Here is a 27,261-nt window from a genome sequence, read left to right on the forward strand (position 1 = left end):
GCAATCATATGCTGGGGATGTAGTGTACAGGTGTCTGATGCTAATATGCTAAATAAGCTTATGAAGAAGGCAAGTTCAGCTGTTGGACGCCATCTTGACAATTTTGAGAAGGTAGTGGAGAAAAGGAACCTGAAATTTTTTTGGGAGATAATAAACAATAGCGCACACCCATTATATGAACTGTTTATGGGACAGAGGAGCACCTTCAGTAACCATCTAATCCTACTAAGATGTAAGAAGTAAAGATACAATAAATCATTTGTGCCAACTGCTATGGGAATGTATAACAAGTGGAAAATCTTCAAAATGAATTCAGTGAATGCTCTTTTACTGGGAAGTAAGTGTGTATAAACTGTGGATAACCTGTCAGGAATAATATTAATGTAGGACATTCTTTTGTCAATTCCACTGCTTTGTTTTTATTAATCAAATAATTCATGTTCTTGTGTATTTTGTGCTGCTGTGATACTACATTTTCCCTCAGGATCAATAAAGTGTATCGTATCATATGCTAAAAACATACAACTCTGCCTTTCACCTCTCCAAACAAACCTATTTCAACACCCTCATCACCTCGCTGTCCAATAACTCTAAACTTCTCTTTGACACTTTCCAGTCCCTACTCAACCCAAGAGTGCAGGCCCCAACCACGGATCTCCGCGCTGATGATCTGGCCAATTACTTCAAAGAAAAAATTGACCACATTCGACAGGAAATCATCTCCCAAGCTCTTCATACCATGCTCTGTCCTCCCTCCCCCACTGCATCTAGTTCACTCTCTGACTTTGAACCAGTTACAGAAGAAGAATTAATCAGGCTTCTTGCATCTTCTCGCCCAACCACTTGCACCAGTGACCCCATCCCGTCACATCTCCTCCAGTCCCTTTCCCCGGCTGTCACCTCTCACCTAACAAAAATATTCAACCTTTCTCTCACTTCCAGTATTTTTCCCTCCTCATTTAAGCATGCCATCATACATCCATTACTTAAAAACCATCCCTCGATCAAAACTGTGCCGCTAATTATAGACCTGTGTCTAATCTTGTATATGAATAAATTTTCCAGTGGCGCTTAGAGACCAGATTGGATGAAGTGCTGCAGATTTTAACCACCACCACAATGTGGTCTGAGGGAAAAAATCCTATAAGAAATCTAAATTAAATCCGCGCAAAAGACCCAATATAAATTTAAATATTTTGTTTTTACTGTGTCTAATCTTCCCTTCATCTCTAAACTCCTCGAACACCTGGTCCACTCCCATCTTACCCCCTATCTTTCAGAAAACTCTCCTCTCGACCCTCTTCAATCTGGTTTCCGCTCTTTACACTCTACTGAAACTGCCCTCACTAAAGTTTCTAATGACCTACTAACAGCTAAATCTAATAGTCACTACTCCATGCTAATTCTCTTGGATCTCTCTGCAGCATTCGACACTGTGGATCATCATCTCCTCCTCACTATGCTCCGCTCCATCGGCCTCAAAGACACCGTTCTCTCCTGGTTCTCCTCCTATCTCTCTGACCGATCCTTCACTGTATATTTTGCTGATTCCTCCTCCTCTTACCTTCCCCTTACTGTTGGGGTTCCTCAAGGATCAGTCCTAGGCCCCCTCCTCTTCTCTTGGTATACTGCCCCCATTGGACAAACAATCAGTAGATTTGATTTCCAGTACCATCTCTATGCTGACGACACCCAATTATACACTTCTCCTGATATCACGCCGACCTTTTTAGAAAACACCAGTGATTGTCTTACCGCTGTCTCTAACATCATGTCCTCCCTCTATCTGAAACTAAACCTGTCAAAAACTGAACTCATGTTTTCTCTCTTTATTAACCTACCTTTGCCTGACATTGTTATCTCTGTGTGCGGTTCCATTACTCCAAAAGAACATGCCCGCTACCTTGGGGTCATACTTGATTCCGAGCTTTCATTCACCTCCCACATCTGATCACTGGCTTACTCTTCTTATCTGCATCTCAAAAACATTTCTAGAATTTGCCCTTTTCTTACTTTCGACTCTGCAAAAACTCTTAAGGTACCTTCACACGAAACGACTTTGTAACGATAACGATAGCGATCCGTGACGTTGCAGCATCCTAAATAGCGATATCGTGTTTGACACGCAGCAGTTATCTGGATCCCGCTGTGATTTCGTTGGTCGGGGCTAGAGGTCCAGAACTTTATTTGGTCGTTAGGTCGACTTGTATCGTCATGTTTGACATTAAAAGCAACGACGCCAGCAACGATCAAAGGGGGCGTCGCAGCGTCTCATTCTAGCCAGGTAGGCGTTTAACATTACAAAAAGAGACACCCTCAGTCGTGATGGCAAGGGAGGTGACAAAATCATTACGCCACAAAAGGTGACGTCTTTTCTTTTCAATTTCAATTAAAAAGGAGACACTATAACGTAAATCACATTAAAAAGGAGACGCCATACAATACTGACATAAAACGGGACGCCTTTTAATAGGATTTAATATTAAGGAGATGCTATCGTGACATACATAAACAAAGGTGATGACTCATAACAGGACATACCAAACGAGACGCCTTTGTACATTACAAAAAGGGGGCTTTTCCAAAACATTTAATTAAAGGTGACGCTTTTCAGTACAAAAGATGACTGCCTGGGAGGTGTCATGTACATTAAGGGGGCTCTATAACAATACATTACCTTAATTTAAATGTGCCTGGAATGACTGGCTGTGACACCGTCTACCTGTGAACGCTGATTGGCCATAGTGGGATCATCTATAGCTGCGTACTGAAATATAAACCGCGACTCTATACAGTCTGGCCTTTGGAATCACTTGTGCGTCCTCCGCTACCTGTGCGTCCTATTTTGCAAACCAGAACTCTGCAACGTCTTCATTCTGTGTCCTTCAACAGTGCAATCCAGAACTCTGCAACGTCTTCATTCTGAATCCCATAACTGCATCAAAAGTAAGTCATATCTTTGTGCAGTTTGTTTCATCTGCCATGCAGCAATGCTAATTTATGTGTATTGTAGAGTGATGTATCCGTTTGAGCTTGCAAGTTTTTAAACAATTACGCTGTTGCGCTTGTTGGCAGCCATTTTGAGCGTTCAATTTCTTAATGTAACTTAACTATTTCTGTCTTTCAGATGTCTACCAATGACAACGAATTTGTGCGGGCACTCATTGTTATGTACCGCTCCCTGCCCTGCTTATGGAAAATAAAGTCTGCGGATTATAGCAACCGCAACATGAAGAGAGCTGCATACGAGAAGCTGGTGGCCCTCCACAAAGAGCATCAGCCTACAGAATCTGTGGATGAAACCATTGTGCGTAAGAAGATACAGGCTCTCCGCACAGTCTACAAAAAAGAGCTGAACAAGGTTGAAAAGTCAAAGAAGTCTGGGGCCAGAGCCGACGACGTGTATGTGCCAAAGTTGTGGTACTTTGACCTGCTGGCGTTCACACGGGACCAGGAAATCCCTCGCCCGGCCCAGACTGTGACAAGTCTTTGTGTGCCATCAGCTGAAGAGTCTCCTGACGAGCATGTAAGTACCCCCTAGCTTCCCTGCTTGTAGGATGCTGTGTGTCTTATATGTATGTGAGACTGCATGGTTTCCAATTATAATAATTCACGTTTTTCATGTTTAATCCACCAGATAATAACAGTTGCCACTTCCTGTTCAGATAACTATGTCCAAACAGTCCTTCCCAACCTTACAATGCTGTCTTATTGCAAAAGTCTACTATAATGTAACTTTTTTGTCTTCCGCACAATCGTGCAGTATAGCCGGCAAAAGTAGTTAAGCTCTGTAACCACTGTGGTTTGATACCTAGATAATAACTGTTCCTCATTGCTTCCCACGCACGGGCATACTGGTGTTGGGGAGGTGGGGGCTCTCTAGGGCTGTGTTGTTTGTATGTTATTGACTTTTTATTTTTTTTCCCTGTACTCGCAGGTGCCTCCTGAACAGCTCAATACACTGGAAGGGACCGATAGCGATACCCCTCTTTCCTCCGCAAGCCCGTGTGTTGAGGAGCAGACAGGTGAAAAGCGGCGATCTCGCAAAAGAAAGGCAACTGCAGGTCTACCGGTGGATCTCCTTGCACTGGCCAACAAGATAATGATCCAGAATGCCACAACCCGGCTCTCCGGATTTCCAACCTTCGTAGGGGAACGGTTAAACAGTCTGGACCAGACCCAGCGAAGCAACGCGGAGAGATTGATACTTGAGGTGTTGAACAAGGCAGCCGCTGGCAAACTGAGTGATACTTCAATGATGACCATCGGCGACCATCAGCCCAGTGGCCAGCTTTATTGGGGGCCCCAGCAGGAGCCCATTCACAGCACTCCTGTCCGCAGACCGGCCCCACCTCATTTGCAGTTCTGTACACCACCTCCACCCCCTTCTTTTGGTGACTATTTGCAAGGACCTTCAACGGCCACACAGCCGTACGGCGAGATGGACAACTACTATCAGCAGCTGTAGTGTTCTTGGACAGAAACCAATAGACTTCCGTTTCATAAGCACTTTATGCCTTCCCGTTTTTTTTTTTTTTTTTTTACCTTTTAGTTACTGAGCCACATTTTTCCCAAGTTACGGTTGTAATATGTTAATAAACTTTATAAGCTTTACATGTAACATTTTATTTTGATTTATTGTTTACTGTGTCACATAATGTATGAATGAATATATATATATATATATATATATATATATATATATATATATATATATATATATATAGCAGGGGTGAGACACATGGGGAGCGTCATTGGGAAAAGAGAGATATATATGGAATGGCAGGGGTGAGACACATAGGGAGCGTGATGGGGAGAGAGACACATGGAATGGCAGGGGTGAGACACATCGGGAGCGTGATGGGGAGAGAAATACATATGGAATGGCAGGGGTGAGACACATCGGGAGCGTGATGGGGAGAGAGATACATATGGAATGGCAGGGGTGAGACACATTGGGAGCGTCATGGGGAGAGAGACACATGGAATGGCAGGGGTGAGACACATTGGGAGCGTGATGGGGAGAGAGATACATATGGAATGGCAGGGGTGAGACACATCGGGAGCGTGATGGGGAGAGAGATACATATGGAATGGCAGGGGTGTGACACATCGGGAGCGTGATGGGGAGAGAGATACATATGGAATGGCAGGGGTGAGACACATCGGGAGCGTGATGGGGAGAGAGATACATATGGAATGGCAGGGGTGAGACACATCCGGAGCGTGATGGGGAGAGAGATACATATGGAATGGCAGGGGTGAGACACATCGGGAGCGTCATGGGGAGAGAGATACATATGGAATGGCAGGGGTGAGACACATCGGGAGCGTGATGGGGAGAGAGATACATATGGAATGGCAGGGGTGAGACACATCGGGAGCGTGATGGGGAGAGAGATACATGAGAATGGCAGGGGTGAGACACATTGGGAGCGTCATGGGGAGAGAGACACATGGAATGGCAGGGGTGAGACACATCCGGAGCGTGATGGGGAGAGAGATACATATGGAATGGCAGAGGTGAGACACATTGGGAGCGTGATGGGGAGAGAGATACATATGGAATGGCAGGGGTGAGACACATCGGGAGCGTGATGGGGAGAGAGATACATATGGAATGGCAGGGGTGAGACACATCGGGAGCGTGATGGGGAGAGAAATACATATGGAATGGCAGGGGTGAGACACATCCGGAGTGTGATGGGGAGAGAGATACATATGGAATGGCAGGGGTGAGACACATCGGGAGCGTCATGGGGAGAGAGATACATATGGAATGGCAGGGGTGTGACACAAATCCGGAGCGTGATGGGGAGAGAGATACATGAGAATGGCAGGGGTGAGACACATCGGGAGCGTGATGGGGAGAGAGATACATATGGAATGGCAGGGGTGAGACACATCGGGAGCGTGATGGGGAGAGAGATACATATGGAATGGCAGGGGTGAGACACATCGGGAGCGTGATGGGGAGAGAGATACATATGGAATGGCAGGGGTGAGACACATCCGGAGCGTGATGGGGAGAGAGATACATATGGAATGGCAGGGGTGAGACACATCGGGAGCGTCATGGGGAGAGAGATACATATGGAATGGCAGGGGTGAGACACATCGGGAGCGTGATGGGGAGAGAGATACATATGGAATGGCAGGGGTGAGACACATCGGGAGCGTGATGGGGAGAGAGATACATGAGAATGGCAGGGGTGAGACACATTGGGAGCGTCATGGGGAGAGAGACACATGGAATGGCAGGGGTGAGACACATCCGGAGCGTGATGGGGAGAGAGATACATATGGAATGGCAGGGGTGAGACACATTGGGAGCGTGATAGGGAGAGAGATACATATGGAATGGCAGGGGTGAGACACATCGGGAGCGTGATGGGGAGAGAGATACATATGGAATGGCAGGGGTGAGACACATCGGGAGCGTGATGGGGAGAGAAATACATATGGAATGGCAGGGGTGAGACACATCCGGAGTGTGATGGGGAGAGAGATACATATGGAATGGCAGGGGTGAGACACATCGGGAGCGTCATGGGGAGAGAGATACATATGGAATGGCAGGGGTGTGACACAAATCCGGAGCGTGATAGGGAGAGAGATACATGAGAATGGCAGGGGTGAGACACATTGGGAGCGTGATGGGGAGAGAGACACATGGAATGGCAGGGGTGAGACACATTGGGAGCGTGATGGGGAGAGAGATACATATGGAATGGCAGGGGTGAGACACATCGGGAGCGTGATGGGGAGAGAGATACATATGGAATGGCAGGGGTGAGATACATCGGGAGTGTGATGGGGAGAGAGATACATATGGAATGGCAGGGGTGAGACACATCGGGAGCATCATGGGGAGAGAGATACATATGGAATGGCAGGGGTGAGACACATCGGGAGCATCATGGGGAGAGAGATACATATGGAATGGCAGGGGTGAGACACATCCGGACCGTGATAGGGAGAGAGATACATATGGAATGGCAGGGGTGCTTATATATATACATCTTAAAATCAGTAAAGCACGAGGACAGACAATGCTGCGGACTCCCAAGATTCATATGTCTGATACAGAACTAGAGTATGTTGCATACATAGATATATTTATTCATATGTTTGATACAGAAGTTGAGTACTGTGAATAGATTGAAACAGAAAATGATTTTAATGGGTCTTCAACCAAATGGAACACGAGAGCACGTCTACCCCACAGAATGTAGTGCATAATACATGCTAAAAGTTATGACACGTAATGACAACAGTTGTGCTACTGCTGAAGATGCTGCCATGGGACAGCCCCTGGCCCATTGAAAAAGTTACAGTACTTCTCCCTGCAGATCATAGCATCATCAGAGTTCCTTCCGGATCCCAGACTTTCCAAGCCAGAAACCCTGTGCTCCTCTAGATGCCATTCGCCCTGGGTTACATCTCGGTTTGCAGGGTCAACAGAGTCAACATACTGTGGAGGGCTGTATGCAGTGGCATCACGGCGGCGGAGAAAGTTGTGCAGGACGCAACAGGCAAGCACCACTGAGTCAATAGACGTTAGTTTCATGTGTAGTGCAGTGTGGAAAACCCGAAATCGGTTTGCCATAATGCCAAAAGCATTCTCCACAACGCGGCGAGCTCTTGAAAGTCGGTAATTAAAAATGCGCCGCTCCGGTGTCAGAGTTTTCTGGGAAAAGGGCTTCAGAAGGTTGGGATGCAGTGGGAACGCCTCATCTCCGACAAACACAAAGTTCAGGTTTTCAGTAGTGTCGCTGTTGGGCGGCAAGGCCAGTTTCTGTTCTTTCAAGCGTTCCCCAAAATCGGTGTGCTCCAAAACTCCGCCATCAGAAACTCTACCATTGATCCCTGAAAAAGAAAAAAAAAAAAATTTGTACATATGATTAGCTAAACTGACACAAGACATCCAATAGTGTTACGTAGCGTTCACACATGTTAATTTTTTTCGACGATTTTATGGCTACATTCACATTTTCTATACATAAGGTACATTATGTTGACACAACAGCCATACTGATATAATACCCAAAAATTACTGTACAAGCCGCTGAAAAACAAACCAGGACGATGAGCGCTGCGGCTTGATAATGGGAACGCCAAAAAGAGAGTTCGGGAGCCAGCGTCACAACCGCGACGCTGTGCATAAACAGAGACGCTATAGCGATGTGGATCGCGCGGTAGCGAGGCAGAGTCAAGGACGTTCTCTGGGCGTGGTTAGGCGTTGCCGAGCATCTCATTTTCTTAAAATGGTGGCGAGACAGCGGTCTGCTCCTCTGGGGCAGACTGAGGTTCGTTTTTTTGTGGGAGAAATGGATGCCCTCGATTACGAGGGTCGGGAGAGTCGCCCTACCCACCCCAATCTCCACAAAAATGAGGTCCTGCGCCGCATTGGGCGTATGATGGAGCGGAGATTTGGCCTCCGCCGCAGTGTGCTCCAGCTGCGGAAGAAGTGGGCCGATCTCCGTTACAAGCAGCCACTTCTTCTGGCAGAGTTGCTGGCGGAGACAAGGCGAGGCAAGTACCAGTATGGGGTATTTGGGTGACGCACGGTACTGGGAGGGGGGAATTGGGATAATCGTGCTCGTGGTTGCCAACTTGTCCTGGATATGCCACTTTGTTCTCATGTCCGTCTTGACTGAGAGCAAAATGCGGTGTCCGTGATAAAGTGCTCACGTCATGGCTTCCAGAATCTCCCCCCCCCATATTTAATTTTTATGGATGGCCGCTATTGTTATGTACATTGTCCAGAAATCTTTACGACGAGGTCGGCAACACTGCGCGCCCTGCCAGGAGGGGGGAGTTAGGAGACGCACGCTGCCGTGCGGCGCTTCCTATCTTTTATATATGTGCCAACATTTGGCGAGGCAATATTTAATTAAACTCCTTGCCGCCAATGGCCTACGTTTTTTTGGGGGGGTCTGTAGCCCTGTAGTTTTGGTGTCTAAAAATTGCGTTTCTTTTTTTTTTTTTTTGTAGAGAGACGACACCGGCAACGGGCATCGGCGGCAGCCACAACTGCGGCCACCAGCGGCAGCCCACAGCCTGGACCGTCCCGTAAGTTAACCATAATATATTGCAATGTTATAACAGCTTACGGGACATTAGAGGGGAGCTGAAATATTGTATACATAACAAATGCATGCCAATTTCCATTGGCTCCTAACTTTTGCTGTCAATGGCGCCAATTTTATTTATTTTTTTAAGTATGGAGATCTGTAGTTTTGGTGTCTAAACCTTGCGCTTCTTTTTTTTTTTTTTTGTGTAGATAGACGCCACCGGCATCAGGCATCGGCGGCAGCCACTACTGCGGCCACCAGCGGCAGCTCACAGCCCGGACCGTCCCGTAAGTTAACCGTCATATATTGCAATGTTATAACAGCTTACGGGACATTAGAGGGGAGTTGAAATATTGTATACATAACAAATGCATGCCAATTTCCATTGGCTCCTAACTTTTGCTGTCAATGGCGCCAATTTTTATTTTTTTTTTAAGTATGGAGATCTGTAGTTTTGGTGTCTAAACCTTGCGCTTCTATTTTTTTTTTGTGTAGAGAGACGTCACCGGCATCAGGCATCGGCGGCAGCCACTACTGCGGTCACCAGCGGCAGCCCACAGCCCGGACCGTCCCGTAAGTTAACCGTCATATATTGCAATTTTATAACAGCTTATGGGACATTAGAGGGGAGCTGAAATATTGTATACATTACAGATGCAGTTACACCACCGCTGCAAACAACCCCGCCCTTCCGCCACCCATCTTCCTCCCCCGGGTCGGAGTGTTTCTCCCCTGCGGCGAGCAGTCGTAAGTGACCAAAACTGCGCGCGCCTCCCCACACCGAATTCATTTGTTAACCAGATATGTATTTGCTTCATTTTAGCAGCGTTAGCTCTGGCCCACGCGAGGGGATGGGTGGTCAGCAGCTCCAGTGATGAGCAACAGGCGTCCTTTCTCCGTAAGTATACAGACAGTGGGAGAGGTTATCGGTGGGATGTCACATTTGACAACTACAAAAGCAACCCAAAAAAATTGCACACAGACAGCTCGCCAGCGACCAACGATGCCGAAGTCCCCCGGATAACAAGGGTAAACATCGGGTTACTAAGCGCAGGGCCCAGGTTACCATTGTAAATGTTAAAAAAAAAAATAAAAACATACTCACATTACGGTGTCTGTCACGTCCCTAGCCGTCAGTTTCCCGCACTGAATGTGAGCGCCGGCCGTAAAGCACAGCACAGCGGGAAGCTGTCGGCGCGGAACTTGCCCAACACCGCAATGTGAGTATGTACTTCTTTTTTTTTTTGCCACTTGCCAATTTAATGGTACCTGAAATCTCTGGGTATGTAAACACATGCCGTATTTGCAGCTTTGGCTACTTTCACACAAGCGTTTTTTGAAATACGTCGCAAATGCGTCCTTTTGGACCAAAAACGCACCCTGCAAAAGTTCTTGCAGGATGCATTTTTCTAAATTGACTAACATTAGTGATGCATTGCCACACGTCTCAATAGTTGTGCGAACGTTGCGCCGGGTTGTGGCTAACCACCGGATGCAAAAACTGCCGGATGCAAAAAACGATACATGTTAAGGTCCGCCATTTTCGGCAGCGCATGCGCGGTATGGAACTCCTCCCCCACCTCCCCGCACCTCACAATGGGGCAGCGGATGCGCAGGAAAAATGCATCCGCTGCCCCCGTTTTGCGGTGCACACAACGCTAGCATTGGTAACCTCGACCCAACGCACTGCGGCAGGCCAAGCCAGACGCTAGTGTGAAAGAAGCCTTAATCACCTTCCCTTCTCCAACTTTTTCTATCTTCTATCCACAGAACCGGACACCGTGAGAGGGCTGCTGGCCAAGCAACAGCGGATGGAGAGAACTGTTGCTCTCCTCATGCAGCAGGTACAGCAGCATGGCCGCACGCTGCGACACCTGTTGAGGCACGGGAGGATGTAAATTTTTTTTGTTTGTTTTTCTAATTGTTTGCAAACACCACCCCCCACCCCAAAAAAAAAAAAAGTTAAGTATTTCAAAAACAATTTAAAAAAATATATATATTGTTACCGTTAATATGTGTGCTATTTTTATTTACTAGCGGAGCAGGCCAGGGCCAGCCAAGCCAAGGCAGACACAAAAGAGTTGGTTTACCTTTCCATATAGTGTGTGGCAAAAATGGCAGACAGCACAAAAGAGTTTGCAAACCGCATCGTAAAGTGCTTCCATCTTGTGCGTCCGCTTGCCAGATGCACAAGATGGCTGCCGGAGATGGTGTATACATAATTATACCATGTACGTAGATAAGCATTGCTGCATAACCATAACTATACTATACATACATACATACATACATACAACTATACATACCGTTGATAAGAAGAAAAGAACCAATGAAGACGCCGGCAGTATAGAGTACGGCGTTCCGGACAGAACGTTCACGGGTGAAGAGGATCGTAGCTGGCGAAGGATCGTTCCGGACAGGACGCTGGAAAGGCTATAGAAATTGGACGCTGCTCTGAAACAATATGAATCAATCGCTGTAGCGTCGTGGTTTATATTCAGTGATGCCGGGACGTCACATCCTGGGTGTCTCCCAGCGGGGAAACACACCTATCTGGCTAGGTTTGCTATCATCACATCGTTACAACCGCTGCTGTTTGACATGGAGCAACAACCAGCGAGAACGATATGTGAGTCGCTGTTACGTCATGGTATCGCTCCTGCATCGTTCGTAAGTTGGTGTGTTTGACATCTCTACAGCGACCTAAACAGCGACGCTCCAGCGATCGCGTTTTGGTCGGCTCGCTGTCGTTATCGCTGCAGCGTCGTATCGTGTGAAGGTACCTTAACTGTTTCACTTATTCATTCTCGTCTGGACTACTGTAACTCTCTACTAATCGGCCTCCCTCTTACCAAACTCTCCCTGCTCCAATCTGTCCTGAATGCTGCAGCCAGGTCATATTCCTCACCAACCGTTACAACGATGCCTCTACCTTGTGCCAGTCATTACACTGGCTACCCATCCGCTCCAGAATCTAGTACAAAACTACTACCCCCATCCACAAAGCACTCCATGGCTCAGCACCACCCTACATCTCCTCTCTGGTCTCAGTCTACCACCCTACCCGTGCCCTCCACTCCGCTAATGACCTCAGGTTAGCATCCTCAGTAATCAGAACCTCACACTCCCGTCTCCAAGACTTTACACGTGCTGCGCCGATTCTTTGGAATGCACTACCTAGGTTAATACGATTAATCCCCAATCCCCACAGTTTTAAGCGTGCCCTAAAAACTCATTTGCTCAGATTGGCCTACCGCCTCAACGCATTAACCTACCGTATTTTCCGGCGTATAAGACGACTGGGCATATAAGACGACCCCCCAACTTTACCAGTTAAAAAATAAAATCTTCTTAAAAGTCGGGGGTCTTCTTATACACCCTATGTCGTCTTATAGGGCCGGTGAATATGTGCCTTTCTGGGGGGGGGGAGTGATCCTGATGACGACGAGGGGGCGTCTCACAGGAAAGTGAGTATCCCCCATTACCTTATCATAGCGCTGCAGCGTGGGGTCTCTGTGCTAGGAGCGGCGGCTGCTGCTCCTCTTTGTGCTGTGGGGCGGCGGCTCCTCTTCTGCAGTGTGGGGCCTCTGTGCTGTGGGGTGGCGGCGGCGGCGTATCTTTATGCAGTCGGGGCTCCTCCGGCATCTCATTAAAGCCTGGAGGCCCCGCCGGCAACTCCATCGGTACAATGCGGTGGCCTCCGGGAACATGGCCGCTGCTCAGATTCAGATCTCGTCCCGAGATCTCGGGAGACGAGATCTGAATCTGAGCAGCGGCCATTTTCCCAGAGACAGCTCAATAGGTGCGATGCGGTGGCCTCCGGGAAAATGGCCGCTGGGGGCTGCGCATGCTCAGATTCAGATCTCGTCCCGAAATCTCGGGACACGAGATCTGAATCTAAGCAGCGGCCATTTTCCCGGAGGCCACCGCATTACACCGATGGAGTTGCCGGCGGGGCTTCCAAGCTTTGAGATGCCGGAGGAGCCCCGACTGCGTGAAGATACGCTGCCGCCACCGCCCCACAGCACCAGAGGCCCCACACTGCAGAAGAGGAGCCGCCGCACCACAGCACAGCAGCCGCCGCTCCCAGCACAGAGACCCCACGCTGCAGCGCTATGATGAGGTAATGGGGGATACTCACTTTCCTGTGAGACGCCCCCTCGTCGTCATCAGGACCACTCCCCCCCCCACCCACCATATACACCCGGCGTACAAGGCGATTCCCGGCGTACAAGACGACCCCCGACTTTTAAGAAGATTTTCTGGGGTTAAAAAGTCGTCTTGTACGCCGGAAAATACGGTAACTATCCCTGTGTGGCCCATTAAAAAAATAAATAAACAAAACCATAATCAGGTTCCTCTCATCATGTTCTCATACACTTTATGCAGTTAATAGCCCTCTGTGTTTGTACTGCTACATACTTAGGCAGTTAGCTGGTTCATGCAGCTTTACATGAACACCTGAGCCTTACACTTTGGCTGGTCCGAATAACTAAAGCAATTGTTACCATCCACCTCTCGTGTCTCCCCTTTTCCTCATAGATTGTAAGCTTGCGAGCAGGGCCCTCATTCCTCTTGGTATCTATTTTGAACTGTGATTTCTGTTATGCTGTAATGTCTATTGTCTGTACAAGTCCCCTCTATAATTTGTAAAGCGCTGCGGAATATGTTTGCACCATATGAATAAAATAATAATAATTATTATTATTATTATCATATTGTATCATATCGTAATGGCTTATCATCTAGTAATAAAAAATATCAGGTTCTATATTCTGAAAATGAATAAACAGTTAGAAAGGCTTCGTGTCAAACTTAACAAAAATGATGCCTTTTTAAGGGTACACTCAGAGTGAAGAAGTAAAGGCTTATTGTTAATAAGCCTTTAACAAAATTAACAAATTTTGCGCTCCCTCAAAAGAATGCATTTCACATCAGTAGTGCTGACAGTAGTGATGAGCGAGTATACTCAGTTCTGGGGTTTTCTGACCATACTCTGGAGGTCTCTGAGTATTTTGGGTGTGCTCTGAGATTATGTTTGAGTCACCACAGCTGCATGATTTGCGGCTGCTAGACATCCTGAATACATGTTGGGGTTGCCTGTTTGTTAGGGAATCCCCACATGTATTCAGGCTGTCTGCAGCCGCAAATCATGCAGCTGTGGCGACTCAAGCATAATCTCCAAGCACACCCAAAATACTCAGAGACCACTCGAGCATGCTTGGAAAACCTGAGTATCGAGTACACTCGCTCATCACTACTGTCTATCTCTATAAAACACTGTGTGCATCCACATGTATGGCTGCCATGACTGTGCAGTGACATTGCTAGCAGAGGAAGCCACTTGAGTTAGGATGGGGCAGAAGAAGATATGTAGCATTGTGGGGCAAGCAACTGCAGCCCTGGCAGTATCATTACAGTCTGGCACTATAAGACATAATGGACACACAGGCATAAAATGTGGGACTGTGCAGTGTCAGCGGTAGAAGCTGCACTGTAGAAAATTAGTACAAGTCAGCAAGCAGATGTCTGGCAGTGTAGCTAGAGCAATAGCAGTCTGCATTGGTACATATAGCATTATAAAACAAAGCACAGCCAGAAGATTTGTGGCTGGTATGGATTTGCTTTGACCATTGCAGAAACCATACGACAGAGAATTAGGATGGGGCAGGCAAGGATGTGTGTGGCACTTTAGAGTCAGCAACAGCAGCCCTGGAAGCAGTAGTATTACAGCATAAATCATAAGATGGACAGAGAGTAGATGGCAAGTGAAGCATGGGCCATTGGCACTGGTGGCCTCAGAAATATGTAGAAGATAGATAATGGGCAGTTAGATGGTATGTTTGATGCAATTCTTGACATATTGGCTGTAGGTGAATTAAAGTTGGCACAAATTCATGCCTGATTCATTTTGACAAATTTAAGGTCTTCCATGATGGCAGAGTATAATTTGGTCCACTTGGATGAGACAAAGTCACTGACTACACTGAATCTCTTAACAGGGAGACCAGGTGACCATGATGAGAATTGTATTCAGCACCTGGTGTGTAAATTGTGTGTAAAATAAAGAACTAAATTTAAAAAAATTGTGTGGGCTCCCAAGTAATTTTGATAACTAGCAGAGGGAAAGCTCATTATTGGGGGGGGCTGATATTACTAATCTGGGACAGGGGACAATATCCCAAAAGGTTCTCAGGCTAGTAGTAACAGCTCCCAAGCTACCAACATCAGTCCTAAGCTCTCCCAGAAATGGCACATCCATAAGATGCACCAAATCTGGTGCTTAGCTTTGCTCTTCCCACTTGGTGTGGTGGCAAGTGGAATAATAGGGCTGTTGTTGATGTCAGCTTTGTATTGTCAGCTGACATCAAGCCCAGGGGTTAGTCATGAAGAGATGTCTAGTTGTCAAAGACGCCCATATTACTAACGCCATAGTCAAATTGTAAACAAATATACAATCAGAATAAAGTCCTTTAATTGAAATAAACACACCCCACCCTAATTTTCTCATTTATTACTGTAAAAATAAAAACAATAAAAAAAAATCCTCACCTGTCCAATGACAATCCATTTGTCCCATGAAGAAGTCCAGCTCCGCTACATCTGGATTACATCTAGATGGCTGAGCAGTGGCATGATGTGACTGCTAAGCCATGAATCTAGGACACATTGAGTGGAGCTTGATGCGGAGCTTCAGTGTTGAGCAGTAAAATCATAGAGGTTACGTTGGTCATTACCAATTATTCCCATGCTCAGTTCAGTGTGAGCTGGCCAATGTGCTGTGGTAACCTTCATGACGTCACCACTAGCATCGTGAGAATTTTCTCTCAATGCTAGCAGTGATCTCAGTGAGGTCACCAAAGTTCATCGGGCCGCTCACAATTAGTTACTCGTGGGAAAGGCAGTTTCAGCAACCTACGGTAACCTCAATGACATCACTGCAGCTCACTGAAGCTCAGTGTCTCCTGGTTGCCAGGCTGAAAGATTACATCATGCCACCATTCAGCAAGGCATCCATATGAAGTAGAGATGGATTGCAGCGTCGGAAAAAAGTATTATCGTTGGACAGTTAAGGAATATGGTGTTTTTTAATTTTTTATTTTACATAAAAAAATAGGTAAAAGGGGGGAGTGTTTATTTCAAGTAAAGGAGTATGTTTCTTTCAATTAAAGGACTTTATTCTGGCTGTGTATTTTTAAAAATATGACTATGGGGTTAGTAACCAGGGTGTCTTATAGATTCCTCTCCATTACCAACTCCTAAGCTTGATGTCAGCTGACAATACAAACCTGAAATCAACCTAAATCTTATTAGCCCACTTGCCACTGCACAAAGGCAAGTGGGAAGAGCGAGGCTAAACGCTAGATTTGAAGCATCTTATTAATGTGCCATCTCTGGGACTGCTGAGGGCTGATGTTATTAGCCTGAAAGGGGGGCAATTTCCATGCTCCTTCCCTAGTTAATTGTTGTGATCCGCTTTTTGGGCTCCCCTAGTGGTGGCTGGTGGTACTGGAGACTTGTGTGTTCTTTTCTGCCTCAGCTCACCTGCTTCCATCAGTTTTGGGAGTTCCCTATTTAGCCTTGCTCTCCAGTCACTTCCTTGCCGGTCATCATTGTAACCTGAGTCTTTCAGTTGCATGTTCCTGCTACCAGTCTGCTGATCAGCTAAGTGGACTCTTGTCCTTTTTGTTTTGTATTTTTTGTCCAGTTTACAGTTTGTCATTTCCTGTTACTGGAAGCTCTTGTGGACTGAAATTGCCACTCCTGTGTCATGAGTTGACACAGGAGTCTTAAAGTAATTTCAGGATGGGTTTTTGAAAGGGTTTTTCAGCTGACCGTGAAGTCCTCTTTTGTATCCTTCCTCTATCTAGTAAGTGGACCTCGCTTTGCTAAATCTACCTTCATACTGTGTATGTCTTTTCCTCTGAACTCACCGTTAATATATGTGGGGGCTACTATCATCTTTGGGGAATTTCACTAGAGGTAAGCCAGGTCTGTTCCTTCCTCTTCCAGGCGTAGTTAGTTCTCCGGCTGGCGCATGGCATCTAGGCAGCCGTAGGAATGCTTCCTGGCTACTGTTAGTTGTGTGGTAGATTTAGGTCACGGTCAGCTTGCGTTTCCATCACCCGAGGGCTAGTCTGTTATTTTGTGTTTCTGATGTTCCCATGCCATTGGGGAATCATGACAGTATGACCGGCCACTGTTAAAGTAATTGGCAGAAGAAAGGAGAGTAAAATAAGTCTGTAGATTTTTTTTTTTTTTTCCTCACATGTTTGCTACTTAGTTGGCTCAGTTGTATTTCTGCTCTATTTACAGCCTTGCCTTTCTCTCCTTCTAATCCTTGAATGGCTCTGATCTCTCCGGTTTAAGGATGGACTCTCAGAGTTTGGCTGCAGGTTTAAATAATCTTGCTACGAAGGTTCAGAATTTACAAGATTATGTTATACGTACTCCTATTTCTGAACCTAAGATTCCTACACCAGAGGTATTTTCCTGAGATAGATCTCGGTTTCTGAATTTCAAATGTAATTGTAAATTATTCCTTTCTCTCAGACCTCACTCCTCTGGAGATCCTGTTCAGCAGGTTAAGATTGTGATTTCTTTGCTGCGAGGTGACCCTCAAAATTGGGCATTTTCATTGACACCAGGGGATCCTGCGTTGCTCAATGTGGATGCGTTTTTTCTGGCTTTAGGGTTGCTGTATGAGGAACCTAATTTGGAGATTCAAGCTGAAAAAGCTTTAATAGCCCTGTCTCAAGGGCAAGATGAAGCTGAGATATACTGCCAAAAATTTCGTAAATGGTCTGTGCTTACTCAGTGGAATGAGTGTGCCCTAGCGGCAATTTTCAGAGAAGGCCTTTCTGATGCCGTTAAGGATGTCATGGTGGGGTTTCCTACGCCCACAGGTCTGAATGAGTCCATCACAATGGCGATTCAGATTGATCGGCGTTTGCGGGAGCGCAAACCTGTGCACCATTTGGCGGTATCTTCTGAAGGGACGCCAGAGAAAATGCAATGTGACAGAATTCTGTCAAGAAGCGAGCGGCAGAATTATAGGCGCAAAAATGGCTTGTGCTTCTACTGTGGTGATTCCGCGCATGTTATATCAGCATGCTCTAAACGTACTAGGAAGGTTGACAAGTCTGTTTCTATTGGCACTTTACAGTCTAAATTTCTTCTGTCTGTAACTCTGATTTGTTCATTATCAGTTATTACCGTGGATGCCTATGTGGACTCTGGCGCCGCTCTGAGTCTCATGGATTGGTCCTTCGCCAGGCGCTGTGGGTTTGATTTGGAGCCTCTGGAAGTTCCTATACCTCTGAAGGGTATTGATTCTACACCTCTGGCTTGTAATAGACCACAGTTCTGGACGCAAGTGACTATGCGTATGACTCCAGACCATCAGGAGATGATTCGCTTCCTCGTGTTGCATAATTTACATGATGTGTTAGTGCTTGGATTACCATGGTTGCAATCTCATAACCCAGTACTGGACTGGAAAACTATGTCTGTGTTAAGCTGGGGATGTCGGGGGGCTCATGGGGACATACCTTTGGTTTCTATCTCGTCATCTATTCCCTCTGAGGTTCCGGCATTTTTGTCGGATTTTGGGGATATTTTTGAAGAGCCTAAAATTGGTTCTCTCCCTCCCCACAGAGAGTGTGATTGCGCCATAGATCTGATTCCAGGCAGTAAATTTCCAAAGGGTTGTTTGTTTAACCTATCTGTACCTGAGCATGCTGCCATGCGAGAGTATGTTAAGGAGTCCCTGGAAAAGGGACATATTCGTCCTTCTTCATCACCTTTAGGAGCTGGGTTTTTCTTTGTCTCTAAAAAGGATGGCTCGCTGAGGCCTTGTATTGATTATCGACTCCTGAATAAAATTACTGTCAAATATCAGTATCCGTTGCCGCTGCTTACTGATTTGTTTGCTCGCATAAGGGGGGCTAAGTGGTTCTCCAAGATTGATCTCCGTGGGGCGTATAATTTGGTGCGAATTAAGCAAGGGGATGAGTGGAAAACCGCATTTAATACGCCTGAGGGACACTTTGAGTATTTAGTAATGCCTTTCGGCCTTTCTAATGCACCTTCAGTTTTTCAGTCCTTTATGCATGATATTTTCCGTGAATATCTGGATAAATTTATGATTGTGTATTTGGACGATATCTTGATTTTTTCTGAGGACTGGGAGTCTCATGTTCAGCAGGTCAGGAGGGTTTTTCAGGTCTTGCGGGAGAATTCTCTGTGTGTAAAGGGTTCTAAGTGTGTTTTTGGGGTTCAAAAGATTTCCTTTTTGGGGTACATTTTTTCCCCTTCTTCTGTTGAGATGGATCCTGTCAAGGTTCGGGCTATTTGTGACTGGACGCAGCCTACTTCTCTAAAGGGTCTTCAGAAGTTCTTGGGCTTTGCTAATTTTTATCGTCGATTTATAACTGGTTTTTCTGGTGTTGCTAAGCCTCTTACGGATTTGACTAAGAAGGGTGCTGATGTTGCCAATTGGTCCTCTGCCGCTGTGGAGGCCTTTCGGGAACTTAAGCGCCGCTTTTCGTCTGCCCCTGTGTTGCGCCAGCCTGATGTCTCTCTCCCCTTTCAGGTTGAGGTCGATGCTTCCGAGATCGGAGCGGGGGCGGTTTTGTCGCAGAAAAGTTCCGATTGCTCAGTGATGAGACCTTGTGCGTTCTTTTCTCAAAAATTTTCTGCCGCCAAAAGAAATTATGATGTCGGTAATCGGGAGCTTTTGGCCATGAAGTGGGCATTTGAGGAGTGGCGTCATTGGCTTGAGGGTGCTAGACATCAGGTGGTGGTTTTGACTGATCACAAGAATCTGATTTATCTTGAGTCTGCCAGGCGCCTGAATCCTAGACAGGCGCGCTGGTCGTTGTTTTTCTCTCGGTTTAATTTTGTGGTCTCATATCTACCAGGTTCTAAGAATGTGAAGGCAGATGCCCTTTCTAGGAGTTTTGAGCCTGATTCCCCTGGTGATTCGGAACCTACAGGTATCCTTAAGGATGGGGTGATATTATCCGCTATTTCCCCAGATCTGCGACGTGCTTTGCAAGAGTTTCAGGCGGATAGACCTGATCGCTGTCCACCTGGTAGACTGTTTGTTCCTGATGATTGGACCAGTAGAGTCATCTCGGAGGTTCATTCTTCTACGCTGGCGGGTCATCCTGGAATTTTTGGTACCAGGGATTTGGTGGCTAGATCCTTCTGGTGGCCATCTCTGTCTCGAGATGTGCGTGTTTTTGTGCAGTCTTGTGATGTGTGTGCTCGGGCCAAGCCTTGTTGTTCTAGGGCTAGCGGGTTGTTGTTGCCCTTGCCTAATCTGAAGAGGCCTTGGACGCACATCTCGATGGACTTTATTTCTGATCTTCCTGTCTCTCAGAGGATGTCTGTTATCTGGGTGGTGTGTGACCGTTTTTCTAAGATGGTTCATTTGGTGCCATTGCCAAAGTTGCCTTCCTCGTCTGAGTTGGTTCCTTTGTTTTTTCAAAATGTGGTTCGCTTGCATGGTATTCCTGAAAATATCGTTTCTGATAGGGGTACCCAGTTCGTTTCTAGATTTTGGCGGGCATTCTGTGCCAGGTTGGGCATTGATTTGTCTTTTTCGTCTGCCTTCCATCCTCAGACTAATGGCCAGACGGAGCGAACTAATCAGACTTTGGAGACGTATTTGAGGTGTTTTGTGTCTGCGGATCAGGATGATTGGGTTGCCTTTTTGCCGTTGGCGGAGTTTGCTCTTAATAATCGGGCTAGTTCGGCCACTTTGGTTTCCCCTTTCTTTTGCAATTCGGGGTTTCATCCCCGTTTTTCTTCTGGTCAGGCGGAGTCTTCGGATTGTCCTGGAGTAGATGCTGTGGTGGATCGGTTGTATCGGATTTGGGAACAAGTGGTGGACAATTTGAATTTGTCCCAGGAGAGGACTCAGCGGTTTGCTAACCGCCAGCGTCGGGTTGGTCCTCGCCTTCGTGTTGGGGACTTGGTGTGGTTGTCTTCCCGTTTTGTCCCAATGAGGGTTTCTTCTCCTAAATTTAAGCCTCGGTTCATCGGTCCCTATAGGATTTTGGAGATTATTAACCCTGTTTCCTTTCGTTTGGACCTCCCGGCATCTTTCGCTATCCATAATGTGTTCCATCGGTCGTTGTTGCGGAGATACGAGGTGCCGGTGGTTCCTTCTGCTGAGCCTCCTGCTCCTGTGCTGGTTGAGGGTGAATTGGAGTACGTTATAGAGAAGATCTTGGACTCCCGTATTTCCAGGCGGAGACTCCAGTATCTGGTTAAATGGAAGGGCTATGGTCAGGAAGATAATTCTTGGGTAACTGCCTCTGATGTTCATGCCTCGGATTTGGTTCGTGCCTTTCATAGGGCTCATCCAGGTCGCCCTGGCGGTTCTTGTGAGGGTTCGGTGCCCCCTCCTTAAGGGGGGGGTACTGTTGTGATCCGCTTTTTGGGCTCCCCTAGTGGTGGCTGGTGGTACTGGAGACTTGTGTGTTCTTTTCTGCCTCAGCTCACCTGCTTCCATCAGTTTTGGGAGTTCCCTATTTAGCCTTGCTCTCCAGTCACTTCCTTGCCGGTCATCATTGTAACCTGAGTCTTTCAGTTGCATGTTCCTGCTACCAGTCTGCTGATCAGCTAAGTGGACTCTTGTCCTTTTTGTTTTGTATTTTTTGTCCAGTTTACAGTTTGTCATTTCCTGTTACTGGAAGCTCTTGTGGACTGAAATTGCCACTCCTGTGTCATGAGTTGACACAGGAGTCTTAAAGTAATTTCAGGATGGGTTTTTGAAAGGGTTTTTCAGCTGACCGTGAAGTCCTCTTTTGTATCTTTCCTCTATCTAGTAAGTGGACCTCGCTTTGCTAAATCTACCTTCATACTGTGTATGTCTTTTCCTCTGAACTCACCGTTAATATATGTGGGGGCTACTATCATCTTTGGGGAATTTCACTAGAGGTAAGCCAGGTCTGTTCCTTCCTCTTCCAGGCGTAGTTAGTTCTCCGGCTGGCGCATGGCATCTAGGCAGCCGTAGGAATGCTTCCTGGCTACTGTTAGTTGTGTGGTAGATTTAGGTCACGGTCAGCTTGAGTTTCCATCACCCGAGGGCTAGTCTGTTATTTTGTGTTTCTGATGTTCCCATGCCATTGGGGGATCATGACAGTTAATATTATCAGCCCACTGCTGTCTGTTTAGCCCTTGCTGGTTAGAATTTATAGGGGGACCCTATGTCATTTTATTTCTGGAATCCCCATGTAAACTGACCAGTAAAGGCTAATCAAACAGTTGTGAGCTGTTATTAATTGCCTGGGAACCTTTGGGACTAATGGCCCCTTTACTAGATCATTAATATCATTCTGCTGCTGTGATAAGGGTGTCACATCCCCTTGGAAGTCTTGGAGTTAGACGGTCACATTGGATAATGAATCACAGTCCTCTTTTAAGATGGTATGATTCATGTCCTAATTTAAATGGATTTCCCTTTCTTTCAGCTCTGAGAGGGTTAATAACTCTGCACACTTGCTGGGACCTTACAGTCTGGTGGTTCTCATCTGCAACTGCTTACCCTTTACTTCTTACTGTGTATAAGTACAGACTCTGGGCTATTAGCCCCTGCCAGTAAAAGATTTCTCTTCCTGAGCTGTGTGCTGAAGTAGTTGAAGTTTGGAGTTGGAGTTGTGGTGTTCTGTAGTTTGCTGTTGTATGTGTGTGTTTATCTCCTGGTCCCTTTTCCCATCTAGTGTTTTCCTCCCTGTACCTATCCTCCTCCCTATTGTAGGTTAGTGCTTTTGTATGATAGAGGTTTTCTGTTATCCCTGCTTTGCCATTGTATCTGGTTTACCTTTCATTTCTGTCCCATGCCTAATGGTGTTGAGGAGGGGACAGATTAGGGTTTTTACAGGAGCATAGAAAGGTCGGAGTCTTGGCTTCTCTATCATTAAGAGTACCCCCGGGACAGGTATAGTTAACCTCCCAGCTCCAAGGACAGTTTGAGGCCCCTATTGCTTACTGAAGACCGTCACAGCATGATGCCAGCGGTCAGCTTTCCCTCTGCCGGTTATGTATATTACGCGAGAGCCTACGCCATTTTTGAACATCTTTAATACATAGCACTCTTTAATATTTAAGTTGCATTTCATTCTATATGCGTCACACTGACAGCACACTAACAGCACACTGACACTCGGAGGCGGACAGCACATGGACACAAATATAACAGGGATGTCACACAGATATATGGATGTCACATGGACATGGACAGACAGATACATGGATGCAGCACATGGCCACATGGAAGGAACACAGACTTGGATAACCCTGGTACTGTTTATTCCTGTACAAGTATTACCAGGACATGTAAAGGGTGCCCAAATAAAACAAAAATGATGCATACTTCGAGGTCATTTTTACCGTACAATGAATGCTGTAAATAGATTTTTTCACCACATTCCAGTACATCACATGATAAAATGGAAAAATAAAAAAGTTATGGCACTTGGAAGATAAAAAATGACAGCTCAAAAATTAAAAATTGCACCATCGGAAATGGCTTAAGGGGCATTTACACTGTGCATTAATCATGAATGTGTGTTGTAAAAAAATGCTTGTTTCATGATTATCTTGCTGTTTTAACAGGCTGTTGATTGTGAAATCACTTTTTTTGGTGGTGCATCGTTCTGTGTAAACAGGACTTGCACTGGTGAGAACCATGGTAGCCTATGTGCCTTGAGTGATATAGTATTGATCGCTGAGTGCGTATCATTTGCTTTGATCTTCTTGTGTAAATACACAGTTAATCAATCACCAATCCATAAAAGTTTACAGATCAACGGTTGTATCGTGATGCCAGTCAGGCCATGTAAATGGACTTCATTACCTATGACAATGCATAGATTAGAATACAAACTGTTGTCATACTTTTGTGATTTGATTTGCCTTTATTTTTCTTTTTTGTTTGTGATGTTTATGTTATTGATGTTTATTTCTCCATTTTTACAAGCTCATTTTTTATTTTTTTTATTTCAGCACTTTAATTGTGTTTTATCTGGCTAACGTCTACTGCGTCCCATTAGGATGCTCCTTTTGAAAACACATGTGAAGCTGTTTATTTGTTAAATTCAAGCCTTCGCCCATGAATTTCATATGGTGTTAAAAGACAAACTTGACAGGCGTGAAGCGTCCTACAGGAGTACCTTACCCCACAAATTGAGAAACAGGTTTTGATCTAAAATTTACTTACAAAATGTAATATTCAGTTTATAATGTTTATTTTGAAGTTTGCTTTTTTCGAGGAAGCCTAGCATATACCATGATCACTAATTTTCAGATTTCAGTTTACAATATATAGACTTAATATAAGTTGTGACTCTTTGTATGTTTTTCTTGCCAGTATTCAAAGACTCTGGAAATCAAAAGTTGGGAGTCGAAAGCCTGCTAATACAAGAGCAGAAAAAGCAGACCAGCCTTTTTATTTCTTGCCAATTTGTATTACACTAATTCATTTTCACTGCCTGTCAAAATTATTGTAAGATACTTGAAAAGTATGTTAGTATGATGCAGCACAAATTAGCCTAGCCTATTCCACATACATGTATTTGCAATTAACCATCCATGAAAACAGATGCTGGCGCTTTGTTCCTGCTGACATGGCTCAAGCACAATTTGACAATATTGGATCAGTCAAAAATATTAACATATGCACATATGAATTTGATGATCTCATTGTATAACAAAAAATACTGCATCTTATTTCGGCCTGCATGCCCTTCAAGTTCGATTTAATAGTGATGATTTCTCTTTGGTTTTAGGAAGTAAAGTTTGACTGATGCTTGCTAATAAAATTAAAAAAAACCTTTTTCTTTATGCAGTGTTTTTTTCTGTGGTGTGAAAATCAAGATTACAAATAAATTATACAATAACTAAATATAATCAATCTTCAAGAGTTACAACAAGCAGGATATTATAACTAGATCTGAGTGAATATGTTCGGAATCAGATTCCAAATCTGAATTTGGAATTTGCCATATTCGTGCCATATTTATACCCTATTCATGCCGAATTTATGTTATTGATCAGTTCCAAACATATTTGTTCAATTCTTCTTCCATTGACCCCAATGACGTTTGGCTGAATTTGGCAAATATTGCAAAAACAATATTTGCCGCAGATTGTAATCGGAATCGAATTTTGAAAAATCGCTCAACTCTCATTTTAACCCAGTCACAATCTCACTTAATTTAATTTGTCTGATTAAAGAGATTGTCCTATCTGGTATATTCATAATATATTGGTAGGTATTAGCATATCCCCAGGTGTGAGGATGGGGCTTATTTACTGGTGATTTGGAGCCTCATTATTTTAAAATTATTAAAGGGGTTTTCCGGGACTTTAAAATTCATGGTCTATCCTTAAGATAATTAATGTGTGATCAGTGGGGGTGCAACATCCGGAAAACCCTGCTGATCAGTTATACCCAGGGTTGGTATCTTCTGGAACTACTCAGTTAGGGTATTTTTCCACGGTCAGTAAATGCTGCGGGTTAGATGCTGCATACATCTACAGCCTCCAACCCGCAGCAGCCAGATGTTACAGCATAGTGGATGGGATTTCAAGAAATCCCATGCGCACTATGCGTGCATCGGCACCCGCAGCTTACCTGTGGAGACGCACATGCGGCACGACTTTCCAGACTGCAGCATGTCTATTGATCTTGCAGAGACACTCAGTCTATGCAAGATAAATTTCACCTTTTCAATCTATTGGGTGCAGTGATTCCGCACGGTTCAATGAACACATGCGGAATCACCTGCATTCAAAAGCCTGCAGCTCTTTTGTGAGATCTTTTGGAATACCTGGAGTGGACTCGCAGATCCACGACAACGAACCTCCCAAGGGTGAGTTGACCAGGTAGACCATCCCCTATACAGGGAGCATTAGGGGCAGACCCAAGGGAGACTATTGCCGCAGAAGCTGGAACCCAGAGACAGGTAGTAGGAGGTACAAAATAGAGAAGCTGGGCGTAGGACGGACAGAGCGGGGTAAGATGAAGTACAGTTTTGTAAGAACCGAGTACAGGCGAGACCAAAGGAGCACTGGGAAGGGGAAGACACAAAGGAAGCAGAACAGGACAGAGACACCAGACTAACAGAGTACAGAGCAGACACTGGGAAGGCTGGACAGGATGAGGAGACAAGGAAGCCTGGGAAAAGCAGAGAAGCTGAACTGGCTGGACAGAGCGGAGACTCAGAACAGGCAGTGCAAAGACAAAGGTGGACCTGAGTCACAGAAGCACAAATGACAGACAGGCAAGAAGCAGAGGAAGGAATTGCCTTAAATACATGGAGTGCTGAAGGACTTCCGGGTCACGCTCCTCCAGGATCACAGAGAGGAGATACAGAGCACCTGTAAATCAGAAAGAGGAAGTGCTGGAGTGGGCGGTGCACACCCACACCCGCCGAGAACCAAGGAGCGGAGAAGAATGAAGGAGAGGACACACGCCTCCAGGAGGAGCACACCGCAGCGGGTAAGTATGAGCGGGGGGAGCGGCGGTGGTTCCGGCAGCAAGCATGGCAGCAGAAGGAGTGGCTGTGACAGTACCCCTTACTCCCCTCCTTTCTAAGACCAGACAGAAACCTGGATAAAATCTGAGGAGCTTGTATGTTCTCACGGGGCTCCCAAGACCTCTCTTCGGGACCAAAAGCCTTCCAATCAACCAAAAAGAGAGTTTTACCTCGAGACTTTTTCATGGCAAGAATGTCCTTAACCTCAACGACATCTGGGTTGGAGACAGGTAAAGGAGTTTGAGCAGGATAAGCATGGAACTGATTGAAGATGACTGGTTTCAAAAGGGAAACGTGAAAAGAGTTATGCAGCGCCCCAGAGTTCTGGTCGTTGCAGTACTGTGGATCCGCCACTATGGGGAGCCATGGTGCGTTCGATGGCACTGAAGGAGTTCATCTGACCAGGTATCACAGACACCAATATGTTTCACAGCAGGGCCTCCGGGGGGAGCTAAGGGTGCTATTCATTAGGCCACTCCCCACCATAGTGGGTAAACTGGGGGTCAGGCAGGAAGTTAGAGGAGAAAGCTGACTGGATTGAACGAAGCAACACCTTGTGGCAGAGGGTGTTGTGGAGGAAGAGACAGTAGGGTCTCTGTCAGGGGTGGGATCCTGACAGAGGCTTGGCATTG

General features: G+C 45.8%; 1 long non-coding RNA gene across 2 annotated transcripts; it reads left to right on the top strand.

Annotated features, from left to right (window-relative positions):
• The first annotated feature begins 8,829 nt into the window (after positions 1–8,829).
• Positions 8,830–11,017, top strand: LOC143809382 (uncharacterized). 2 transcript variants are annotated; one of them, XR_013222253.1, is made up of 4 exons: positions 8,830–9,650; positions 9,732–9,824; positions 9,901–9,975; positions 10,848–11,017. It is a non-coding gene; the product is annotated as an uncharacterized LOC143809382 (long non-coding RNA). The 2 variants fall into 2 exon arrangements; XR_013222254.1 differs by having other exon boundaries at positions 9,904–9,975.
• The last annotated feature ends 16,244 nt before the right edge of the window (positions 11,018–27,261 follow it).

This window comes from Ranitomeya variabilis, chromosome 2, assembly GCF_051348905.1.
Source record: "Ranitomeya variabilis isolate aRanVar5 chromosome 2, aRanVar5.hap1, whole genome shotgun sequence".
NCBI classification, from domain to species: Eukaryota; Metazoa; Chordata; class Amphibia; order Anura; family Dendrobatidae; genus Ranitomeya; species Ranitomeya variabilis.